We start from the raw sequence: 12,379 nt of genomic DNA on the forward strand, positions 1-12,379 counted from the left end.
ATACAGTAAAATCTCCGAAGGCTCACTTCACTCTTTCTGCCAATGATAGCAAAGGCAAAATGAAGAATCATGATCACTATTCAGAGGGATCCAAGGGCCAAAAAGGAAAGTTCTCCAACAATGATAGGCCTCTTCAATCTAGTCCTCAGCATAAAGATTAAGATCAAGAAAAGCCAAAGCGCAAGGATTGGAGTACGGATCGAAAGTTCACCCCTTTGGACCAGACACTAGAGAGTGTTTTGGAATACATGCTCACGAAAGATATGATCCGTTTACCTAAAGCAGCTGATCCCGCAACAATCTCGGGCAGATTCAAAGGAAAATTTTGCAAATTTCATCGGGCAGTGGGACATGACACTGAGAATTGTTTCATCCTGAAGAATATCATTCAAGATTGCATCGACAAGAATATTCTTATTGAAGATGAGGAAGATACCAGTCGACCATCCTGAGCAAGTTTTCAAAAAATTGACAATGTCGAGACTATGTCACTTTCATCATTTTGTCATTTTAAAGGGACAATGTAGTCCCAGTTCTTCTATCAATTTGTTATTTTCTTCTTCAATGCATTAATAAATTTGTCAATCTTTCTTATGGCCTGGCGTCATCTTTTATATTCCTCATTTGCAAATGTTTAAATGTCTTCTTATAAGGGGTAACCTTTTTCAAAGTGCCTCTCTGATCAACCAAGAAGCTCATTGTCAGTTTTTACCTCGTTATTCTCAGAGAATTCTCATCAAATATCAACTACTTATCCTTTCATCCAAACTCTCACTCCCCAGTTATACTGGGGCATTATTTTGAAAATTGGCTTCAAAACTTTCTGTATGCAGGCAGGATCAAACAAATCTCTCATTTTGCACACATGTGCACCCATCTACATTCATTTGCATTTGCATGCATTCATTCGCATTCATCTGCATTCATTTACATCAATTTGCATTGAACTCCCCATTCAGGATAAGGGATAAATCCTGAGGCCCCGACAGTCGCCCAAGTTGTCGTAAGGGTGAAGACTGAAAATTTTCCATCAAAATCCGTTAGTAATTCCTCAGAATTCAGTGTTCGTGCTGGTAATTTTTCAAAAATCCAGTGTTCGTGCTGGTAAACTTTCAAAACTCAGTACTGGTAATCATTTAAAACCCAGTGCTCGTACTGGTAATCATTTAAAATCCAGTGCTCGTACTGGTAATCTTTCAAAATCCAGTGCTCGTACTGGTACTCTTCCAAAATCTGATGCTCGTGCTAGTTGAACTAGTCCCAAATGTCATCTTTATACTTATCAACTTTTCTTTCTTTTAAATGTCTTGAATTGGTCTAGAAGAGTCGAGTTCCGATTCGAATCTTCTTCCAAATCCAATTCAGGATTGGTCTAGAAAATCAGAGTTTCGACTCGAATTTTCTTTCAAATCCAATTCGCTTAGCTTTCCTTTACAAGTTTGAACTTCTATCCTGCGAGTTGGTCTAGAAGATCCGAGTTCCGACTCGAATTGTCTTTCAAAATCCAATTCATCTAGTTTTCCTTGAAGAATTGAATTTCGATTCGAATCTTCCATCAAAAACCCAGTTTAGCACCTGGTCCATTCAAAGCTCACAAGTTGGGATCATTCCTTCTTAAGCTATGATCCTTAGGTTGAATTCCTATGGAATTGATAGTTCGTAGGATGAACTCCTGCGGAACTAATGTCGTTCTTAATTGAACCAATGTCGTTCTTAGGCTGAATCCCTATTGAACTCATGTTGTTCCTAGTAAACCATTGTTGTTCATAATTGAACCAATGTCGTTCTCAATCGAACCAATGCCGTTCTCAATTGAACCAATGTCGTTCTTAGGCTGAATCCCTATAGAACCCATGTCATTCTCAGTAAATCAATTCACAATTTTGACCTTCGGGTCAATCAATTTCAAATTATCAATTATCAATTTCCAATTTCAAATATCAAATTTCAAAATTCCAATTTCCAAAATTTGACCCTTTTGGTCATCCAATACCAATTTCAATCATTTTCTCTTGCGAGAGACCCTTTTTATAGGAAGAGTTCGAGGGAGCTTGTTCTTTTCGCATGCTATCCAATTCATTCACTTAGCCCCTTTTCAGGGAGAGTTTGAAGGGACTCGTGTCTTTGTGAAACGTTTGCAAAACAAAATTCCAAATTTCACACAAGGAACCCTTTTTATAGGGAGAGACTCGACGGAGACTTGCTTTCCTTGTGGCCCCATAATTACAGACTACGCCATTTCATCATGAAGGACCCTCTTTTCAGGGAGAGTGTGATGAACTTGTTCCTTCATGACCAATTTACCAACCTCACCAATTCCGGCCCCCTTTCCATAAGAGAAGCCTAATGTTAGGAAGTTTTGACGAAAGCTTAATTTCTCTTCGAAAGTTCGTTTTGCAAACACCTCCTCTTCAGGGAAGAGAGGAGTAATTCCCAATTCTAATTTCTGAATCTTCTCCTTTGGGGAAAGGAGAAGAAAATTTCTGTCATGGATGTGTTGCGTTGTGCTTCAAATGCTCGCTTTCACAAAAGGATTTCAAGAAAATTTTGCAAATTTGTCATTAAATATTTGTTGATTTCAAAAATCTTTATTGCACAAAATTATTACTTCAGAATACCTCCACTATTACTTCCGAAACGGCAATGCTTTCACGAAAAAGGATTCAAAGTTCAAAATCTTTTTATTGGCCAACCAAAAGGATGAAGAATAAATCCGCGATATGGCCAGTAAAGAGAATTCAATGTTGTTGCAAAGCCATGAGTGATTGATATTGATCGCAGTCAATGGCTCATTTTTAAAGACCATTCTTGAAAAATAAAGTAGTCGAAATATCCTGGGTGATACAGAAAAATCCACTCAATCTTCATATCTCCTCAATCACCTAAGCTGCAATTAAATATCTGCAAAAGGGATCTCTCAATTGTCGTCAAGATGAAGGCGAATTAAGCGAGTCGACCCCCAGGGCCAAAGAAGATTTGAATCATCTCCAAGATGACGGAGTTTGTGACGGATCCTTCCAGGGAAAGTTCAGATCACCGTCGAGATGAAGGCGAGTGTGATGAGCCTACCGACAAACCCTAAAAGATATTTGATTCCAGTTATCATCAAGAGATTCCCAACCAATGAGCCAATAACTATTAAGATAATCCCTGAGTGAAAAGAAGGATCGGAACATCTCTGAGATGAAGGAGTTTGTGACGTACCCTTCCCAAGAAAAAAAAGAGAGAAAAGTCAGGACATCTCCAAAATGAAGGATGATGTAATTCCCGAAAAATCCAAGAGAGCTCCAATCTGCTAAAAAGAGAGTGCAGAAAGATCATCATGAGAAAAGAATCCCAGGATATCAGACTTCCAAATCTATCAAGAATCTTCTTTAATTTTGTGAAATTCTTTTATCAATATTCTTTCACCAATAGCTCCCGCAATATCAAGAATACTTTCTTTTCCGTCCATATCAAGGGAATTGATAGCTTCCTTGAAAGAAAGTTAATCACAAGCAATTTGAATTCGAATCTTGATTCTACGGAGTTAAGCTCAATCGGAGGTAATACTTCAGGTAGAAAAGAGGGAATACTTTCCAAACAATGTGCATCACTTTCAATTATTTTGAATCAACAATAATTTTCAACATTTTGACAATATTTTCTAGCTATCCTGGCGTGAGGTGAGAGCTTGAGGTTCATCTTTGGCGCATCTTGACATCAGTTGTTATCCCTTTTAGGACTTGATTACGGGAGTTTTCAAGGTTCCTTCCCTTCTTTGGTATAATCTGAGCGCACGGGCTCTTAGATTCGCACACTTCCCTATGTCCCCACTGTCCCATCATAGACAGTCCAATTTCGGCTTGAGGTTAAGCCACCAATTTCAGCAAAAGGCAATTTCAAAAGTTAATTAGTCTCAACAATAAGGCGCACAAAATCAATCCCTTTTCAAACTTTAGGGACCCCAATTTACTTCCTTTTGCAAAACCCCTATCGGATTCATTGTGCGGAAATCCGAAGGTTTCATCACGGTCTCTTCTTTCGAGGATTCCGTCCATTTTCTGCCCAATCAGGTTAAGGGTACAAACCTGAGCCTCCTTTGATGAGGTATTCCATTTTCTGCCCGATCAGGTTAAGGGTATAAACCTGAGCCTCCTTTGATGAGGTATTCCATTTCTGCCCAATCAGGTTAAGGGTATAAACTTGGGCCTCCTTTGATGAGGTATTCCATTTTCCACCCAATCAGGTTAAGGGTATAAACCTGAGCCTCCTTTGATGAGGTATTTCATTTTTTTTGCCCAATCAGGTTAAGGGTATAAGCCTGGGCCTCCTTTGATGAGGTATTCCATTTTCTGCCCAATCAGGTTAAGGGTATAAACCTGGGCCTCCTTTGATGAGGTATTCCATTTTCTGCCCAATCAGGTTAAGGGTATAAACCTGGGCCTCCTTTGATGAGGTATTTCATTTTCCACCCAATCAGGACAAGGGTACAAACCTGAGCCTCCTTTGATGAGGTATTCCATTTTCAACCCGGTCAGGTTAAGGGTTAAGCCTGAGCTTCGTTCCATACGAGGTATTTCCCGTCCCATCCAGGTTAAGGGCAAAACCTGAATCTCACTTCTTTTGAAATAAAATTCTCCATTTTATAACGACCATCATCATTTGAATTAATTCTTTCATACCCAGTCAGATTTATCTAACTGGGGCATTTTTATGGTTCAAATTTGGTATGTTTTCTTTGCCACTAAGCTCGGCTTTCAACCGGCTTAGCAGCAAAGAGGGGCATCTGTAAACACCCCAAATTTTCACCCTCATCCAGTGTTTGTCCATTTCATATGTAATTGCATATCACTGCATACATTTTTCATATCATTTCATCGCATTGCATAGCATTTCATGTCATTGCATCTCATTTTCGAGATCCAGCACTCCTGTTTTCAAAACATTCAATCCAGATTTGAGTTTTAAAGCTTTCTTTCAAAATCAATTTCAAAACCTGGGTTTTTATTCAACATTCTATCATTTTCCAACCCCAGGACCTCATATTTTGAAATATTTTCTCAGAAAACGATCTGGATTCATTTTAAATGCAAATTTCAATTGATTTCAATTCTCAGATGAGACCCATTTAGGTGGTGTCGCTTCTGGATTCCTTTACTTGTCAAAAATATCCAAAAATTTAAGAGTCCTAATTGGATCAGGACTCTTTTTCCAGAGTCTTAGTCGGATCAAAACTCTACTTTTCACTACCTTTTTACCTGTTTTTGAAGAAAACCTTTCAAAATCTTCTGTTTTGGCCAAAATTTCAGAGTCCTAGTTGGATCAGGACTCTTCTTCAAGAGTCCAATCGGATCAGGACTCTTCTTCAGAGTTTCAATTGGATTGGGACTCTAATCTTTTACAGCTATTTTATCTATTTCAATCAAATCTTTCAAAATCTTTTAAAAAGAGTCAGAAACTGAAAGTTTTAGTCAAAACAGGACTCTGTTCAGAGAGTCCTAGTTGGATCAGGACTCTGATCCTGATTTCAATTTTGAGAAAATCTTTCAAAAATCTTTTCATTTATAAAATTTGTTACACTTTTATCAAAGAATTTCAAAATTCTGAGGTTTTATCTCAGAGTCCTGATCAAATCAGGACTCTACCCCAGAGTCCTGATCGAAGTAGGACTCTATCCAAAATTGATTTTCTCACTTCATTTTCACTAGTTTTCATAAAGCTTTGCTTAAATTTCATCATTTGCTTATCAGAAAACCAAAATTCTTAGAGTCCTGATCGAATCAGGACTCTTTCTCATAGTCCTAATCAAATCAGGACTCTCAACCAAAACTTTGATTTCATCTTGTTTTTAACTTTTTTTCAAAATTCTCTCATTTGTTTTCTCAGAAAATCCAAAAATCTGAGAGTCCTAGTTCAATTAGGACTCTGTCCTCAGAGTCTCAGTTGAATCAGAACTCTGTTTTATTCCAATATTTATTATTGTTTTCACTGCTTTCACAAGTTCTTTCATTTGTTTTTCAGAAAAATACCAAAAATCTAGAGTTTCAGTCCGATCAGGACTCTGTCCCAGAGTCCTAGTCCAGTCAGGAGTCTGTTTTGAAGTCTGTTTATATTCCATTTTCATTTATTTCCATTTGTTTTCAAAAATTAGGTCATTTCGTAGAGTCCAGTTAATTCAGGACTCTATTTCAGAGTCCTCATCGAGTTAGAAGTCTAACCCTGACTGTGTTTTTGACTTATTTCATAAATTTTTGATAAAATTGTTCGAAAATTCTTCCATTTGAATTCTAAAATCTAAAATCTCAGAATCCTAAGAGTTCATGACTCTAATTCGGAGTTCCAGTTTGCTTAGAACTCTATTTTTAAAACTTTGAATTTCAACTGTTGATTTTAACCCTTTTTTAAAGCCATTTTTAGTATTTATTTCAAGTTTTTCAAAACTTCGTTGTGGGGCCCACCCCGTTGGCGCCGTATCTAGAGGAGTTCTGACTCAGTCAAGACTCTGTACCATTTCAAAACTTTCAATCTCAAAGTCTACTTTTGAATTTCTTTTCAAAAACCTCTCATTTTCAAGTTTTAAAATCATTTTTTGAAAATTCAAGTGGAGCCCACTCGGGGTGGCGCCACATTTGAATAAGTTAAGGTTAGACTAGGGTTAGTCATTGTCCTAGTTAGGTTAGGGGTTTAGAGGAGTCAAAATCAATTTTAAAAATCCATTTTATTTAACTTTTAAACCATTGGTTTTTAAAGGTTTTAAATTCAGGTTTTAAAAACCAAATGTGGGTCCATACTAGGTGGTGTCACATTTAGACTTTTTAGGGTTTAATTAGGTATTAATTAGAGTTTAATTAGAGTTCATTTAGGGTTAGGAAACCACAAAAAATCGTTGCCTTTAGTGGATTTATTAGAAAGAGTCCTGAAAAAATGAAAAACCTCTTAATTAACCCTAATTAAGTGACTTTTTGAAAAACTATAAAAAGGGACCTAAAGGGGGTCAAAAGGGGGCTCATTTTCTCTCAAATTTTCGTGGCTTCTCTCTCCTCTCCAGCACCTCCACCTTTCTCCATTGCAGCTGCATCCCCAAGGTGAGTTTATTTAATATTATTTTATTATTATTTTATTAGTTTTTATGATTTTTCAATAGATTTCAACATGGAAACTCTTGTGTTCATGGATTTAACCATGGATTTCATCCAAGAACCCCAAAATCGACCCAAAAAGATGATCTAAATCAGTTTGAGGGTGATTTCAAGGATTCTAATCCATTAGAATCGATGAGAGGTACGCTTTTCATGTTCTTAACCGACGAAACGTGAGATTTACCCGTTAAATGGGTTAAATCCATGGTTTCAAAGGTGAAAGCAAATTCCAGCCATTGATTCCTGAGTTTTTATTTTTTTATCTATTTATTCATGTTTATTTTACGTTTTCCAGCATAGAAATAATTTTTATTTACTGTTTTATGGTTTATTTTATTGTTTTTCATTAGTTAATGCATATTTTCTCAAGTTTCTTAGATTTCTGTGTGTTTTTAGTTTAGAACAGAAAAGAGCATGCTGTTTCGGATTTAAATACTTGTTGTTTATTTCTGATTTTTTTATATGTGATGCATGCATATGTGATTGAACTACTGTAAAAAAATCAGAGATTTTGGACTTCGGGAACCCTGTCAGAAAAATCAAACATCAAGTCGGGTTTTTAAATCTTTAAAATCGTTGTTAAAATCAAGAAAGTAACTTGCTGTGGTGATATTTTTCTCATCCTATATCCGATTTTAGATCTGTAAAATGCCATGGATTCACATTAATTAGATATGTCTGCTGTGAAATTTTCAGAATTTTTTATTACTGTTTAGTATTTTTCCTCTGTCAGAGACTCTGATTTTCAATTTAAAACTCGTTAGGGTTTTCCAAAACCCTAATCAGACTTGTGTTGTTTATAAATCACAAACTACAGATCCGATTCATGATCTGTAAAAAGTGAGTATTATTATTTTTCTGTTAGTTGTTCACTGTTAAAATTGCAGATATTTTGAATGAGTTTTGCTATTTATTCCGGAATTTTCAATTAAAAGTATCAGTTAGGACCAAAGTTAAAATCAATATATTCAAGTCCAGATTGTCGGATGAGGATCTCCCTGGTTTTAAAAGCTTTTTCAAATCTGTAAAAAGGAAGAGTTTTGTTTTCTTGTCTATTTGGTCTCTGTAAAATTTCATAGATTTCCATGGAGGTTTGACCCCTGGTTCGGGTCTTGGACTGAAACTGGTTGGTGAACTAGGTCAAAAATAGCATATTTTTATGGTTTGATGCAATTTTCGGGTTAATTTAATGTCAAAAAAATAAATTTATAATTCTAATTTGATATTAGGGTTATCACAAGTGCAGGTACCAATTTTGAGGATTTTAGAATCCGTTTGATGCTTGAATGGCTTGAATTGCAAAACAGGGCACCCGAAGAATTCCAAAACACTGCAAAAATCACAAAAATTTATGATATTCTTGGATTTTCGTGCATAAGCATATATTTTTAGGGTTTAATCATATTCATAATCATATTAGGATGCTTTAGGTTTAATTTGATGTTCATTTGATTTCATTTAGTGCATAAAACATAAGTTTTACCAAAATATTTTCTAAAAACCTTGATTTCAAGGCCATAGTCTTGCTATCGGGGGCAATTTGGTCATTTGACCTAAATTTCGAAATCCCTAACCCTAATTTTCATATTTTTATCATGTCATAGCATATTTAGTTTGATTATTTTCATTTGAACCTCAAAACTTGCATTTTATCAAATATCTTTCTGAAAACCCTAATTTCAAGGCCATAGTCTTGTTATTAGGGGTATTTTGGTCATTTTGACCCCAATTTCGAAATTTCATATCTTATCTTTGTTATTTATTCAATTTTATTTCATATTTTATCAAGTTTATATCAGGAAATCATGGAAAAGGCTTATATCTAGCCAAATCCAGTAATTTCTAGATATTACTGGATAAACCTAGAAAAGCCAACATATCATCACTAACAAAGTTTTCTAGTTTTGCAGGAACATTGAAGACTTTACTTTCCTTTAATTTCTTGTATTTAAATTCAATAGTGATGTAAATTAAATTAAATTTAGATTAAGAATTTAAATTTCAGCTTAAAATAGGATGCATTGCATATAGTTTAATTCTGCCAATATTAAATGTCTGATGAATGTATCATTCATGCATATTTTATAAATTCACCATGGTCTACACGAATGGCACATACACTAGCTTTTATGAAGTTTATAAACTTGGTGGAATTTGTATTTATGGCCATAGTTAGAATACGAATGATACCCAGATTTATGATCTTCACATTAGCCGCATTCAGCCTACACTCTTAGGCTAATTTCAAAATGCATTGCATTTCTCAAAAAAATACAAAGAGTTTCTCCCAATTCCTCAAAATCATATTCATTCATTTCATGAATTTTCCAATTCCAATTCAAATTCCAAGTCAAAGGAATCAAATTCTTCAAAATTTCCTAAGTCTTATTCAAAATCGATTTTCTCAAAATATGGATTTGCCAATGATATTTCAAGTATTTCCCAAGTTCTAAATTCGATTTTCTAAGTTAGATTTTCAATTTCAAAGTTTGAATTTAAAGAAATCGAGTTTTTCAAAGTTATTTCACATTTCTCAAAATCGATTTTCACAAAATCCTTATATTTCTTCAGAAATCGATTTTCACTTTCTCAAATACAGCATCTCAAAAATAATTCACAATTTTCAAAGAGTTTATTTTCCAAGAATCTTCCAAATATTTTCCAATCTTTGAAGCAAACATCATGTTTTCAAATGTGCATTTTTAGAAATTCATAGCACATGCCTGATTCTTTGTGCATTTAGAACTTAGAATATGATTTAGATAAGTTGAACAGAGCAAAGCAGTAGATTGATCCTTGGTTCAATTACCCCTATTAAAGGTGGCAGGAACGGTTGAACCTCGTACCGACAGGCGAGTCCCATTCTTCGGATCTATCCCGCATTTTAAAACGGAGGCGAGTTATTTTCAAAAACTTTTTCAAAGATCAGTTTGACTCGCAAAAAGTTAAAAATTTTGCGATGATAACAATGCAGAAGAGGAAATCGAGAGAGAGTTCTTAACAGGGTCCATCTGACTGAGCAGGTGAGTTCAGTACTTCAGCATCAGACATCGCCAAAGCTCAAGGACCCCTGAGCCCCGATCATTGCTTGTACTATAGGGAACATCTGGATAGAACGCGCATTGCTCGATCTTGGAGCAAGCGTGAACATTCTGCCCGGATATTTCTATGATTCTTTTAGGCTAGGAGAGATGAGATCGACTCCTATTACACTTCAACTGGCAAATCGTTCTGTCAAGGTACCGAGAGGTGTCTTAGAGAATGTGCTAGTTAAGGTGGATGACTTTTATTTCCCCATCGATTTCATCATCCTCGATATGGAAGGAGTGGATAGCCAGCACTAGACTCTGATCATTTTGGGCAGACCATTCTTGGCGACTGCCAATGCATGTATCAACTGTAGGACTGGATCCATGGATCTATCATTCGGCAACAGGAAAGTCAAGTTGAACATTTTCAATGTCGCGATGGGTCCAGCGGGAGATATGGACTATTTCCATGTAGATATTGCACAGGAGTTATTGGAGGAGCAGCCCGATTTATACATTACTGAGGATTCATTAGATTTGTACCATATAGAGAAGAATAGTTGTACAGTTACGTAGATGTGTCTAGAGTGTCGTCAGAGTTCCCACCTTGGAGAGCTATCATTAAGCCTCTCCCACCACTTGCGGAGACCCCCGCCAAATCTTCGATCGAGTCTCCTTCGAAACTTGAGTTGAAACCCTTACCGGATTCACTCAAGTATGCATACCTCGAAGGTGATGAGACTCTGCCTGTGATCATCTCGTCACTGCTCACTGAGGAGCAGGAGCAGGAGCAGCGATTGCTGACTATTTTATGAGAGCACAAGGCAGCGATTAGCTGGGGAGTGGCTGATTTGAAGGGGATTGATCCTTCATTCTGCATGCATAGAATCTATTTCTATGAGGAAGTTAAGCCAATGAGGGATATGCAGAGAAGGTTAAATCCCAATATGAAGGAAGTGGTGAAGTGGTTGGATGCCAGGATTATTTACCCTATTTCTGATAGCCAGTGGGTCAGTCTGATTCAAGTTGTACCGAAGAAGTCAGGACTCACTGTTGTGGAGAACGAGAAGGGTGAAAGAATTCCGATGAGGACCACTACAGGATGGCGAGTCTGCATCGATTATAGGAAGCTGAATGTGGCAACTAGGAAAGATCATTTCCCGTTGCCGTTCATTGATCAGATATTAGAGAGACTCGCAGGGCAGAGCTACTATTGTTTTCTAGATGGATACTCAGGATATAATCAGGTAGTTGTCCATCCTGATGACCAGGAGAAGACAACATTTACATGTCCTTATGGCACCTTCGCATTTTGGCGTATGTCGTTCGGGCTCTGCAATGCCCCAACAACTTTTCAGAGGTGCATGCTTGCTATCTTCTCGGATATGATAGATGATGTCATGGAGGTTTTCATGGACGATTTTTCGGTGTATGGCTCTTCATTTGAAGATTGCCTCCAAAAACTTACTCGAGTACTGAGTAGGTGTGCGGAGACAAATCTTGTCCTGAGTTGGGAAAAGAGCCACTTTATGGTCCAGGAGAGGATTGTGCTTGGACACATTGTGTTCAAGAGAGGCATTGAGGTTGACAGAGCGAAGGTGGAATCCATTTCTCGTTTGACTTCACCTACCACTGTGAGGCAGATTAGGTCATTTCTAGGGCATGCGGGATTTTATAGGCGGTTCATTAAAGATTTCAGCAAAATCTCTCAACCACTTTGTACTTTATTGGAGAAGGACTAGCCCTTTGTTTTTAGCGAGGATTGCATGAAGGCCTTTGAGATTCTCAAAGAGGCCTTAATTACTGCACCCATTCTGAGACCTCTGGATTGGACTCTCCCATTTGAGATTATGTGCGATGCTTCTGACTATGCTATGGGGGCTATATTAGGACAACGAATTGATAGGAAGCCCTATGTGATTTACTATGCAAGTAGAACTCTGTCTGATGCTCAGACGAATTATACTACGACAGAGAAGGAGCTACTTGTTGTAGTATTCGCATTAGACAAGTTTAGGTCCTACTTGCTCGGTTCGAAGGTGGTTGTCTATTCTGATCATGCTGCATTGAAATATCTATTGAATAAGAAAGACACCAAACCGAGATTCATTCGTTGGGTTCTGCTACTACAGGAGTTTGATCTCGAGATTCGAGATAAGAAGGGAAGCGAGAATATAGTAGCAGATCATTTGTCTAGACTGATTGTAGAGACCACGCAGGATCAGAGGC

The sequence above is a fragment of the Nuphar pumila genome, chromosome 8 (genome assembly GCF_984573655.1).
Source record: "Nuphar pumila chromosome 8, dmNupPumi1.hap1.1, whole genome shotgun sequence".
Lineage (NCBI taxonomy): Eukaryota > Viridiplantae > Streptophyta > Magnoliopsida > Nymphaeales > Nymphaeaceae > Nuphar > Nuphar pumila.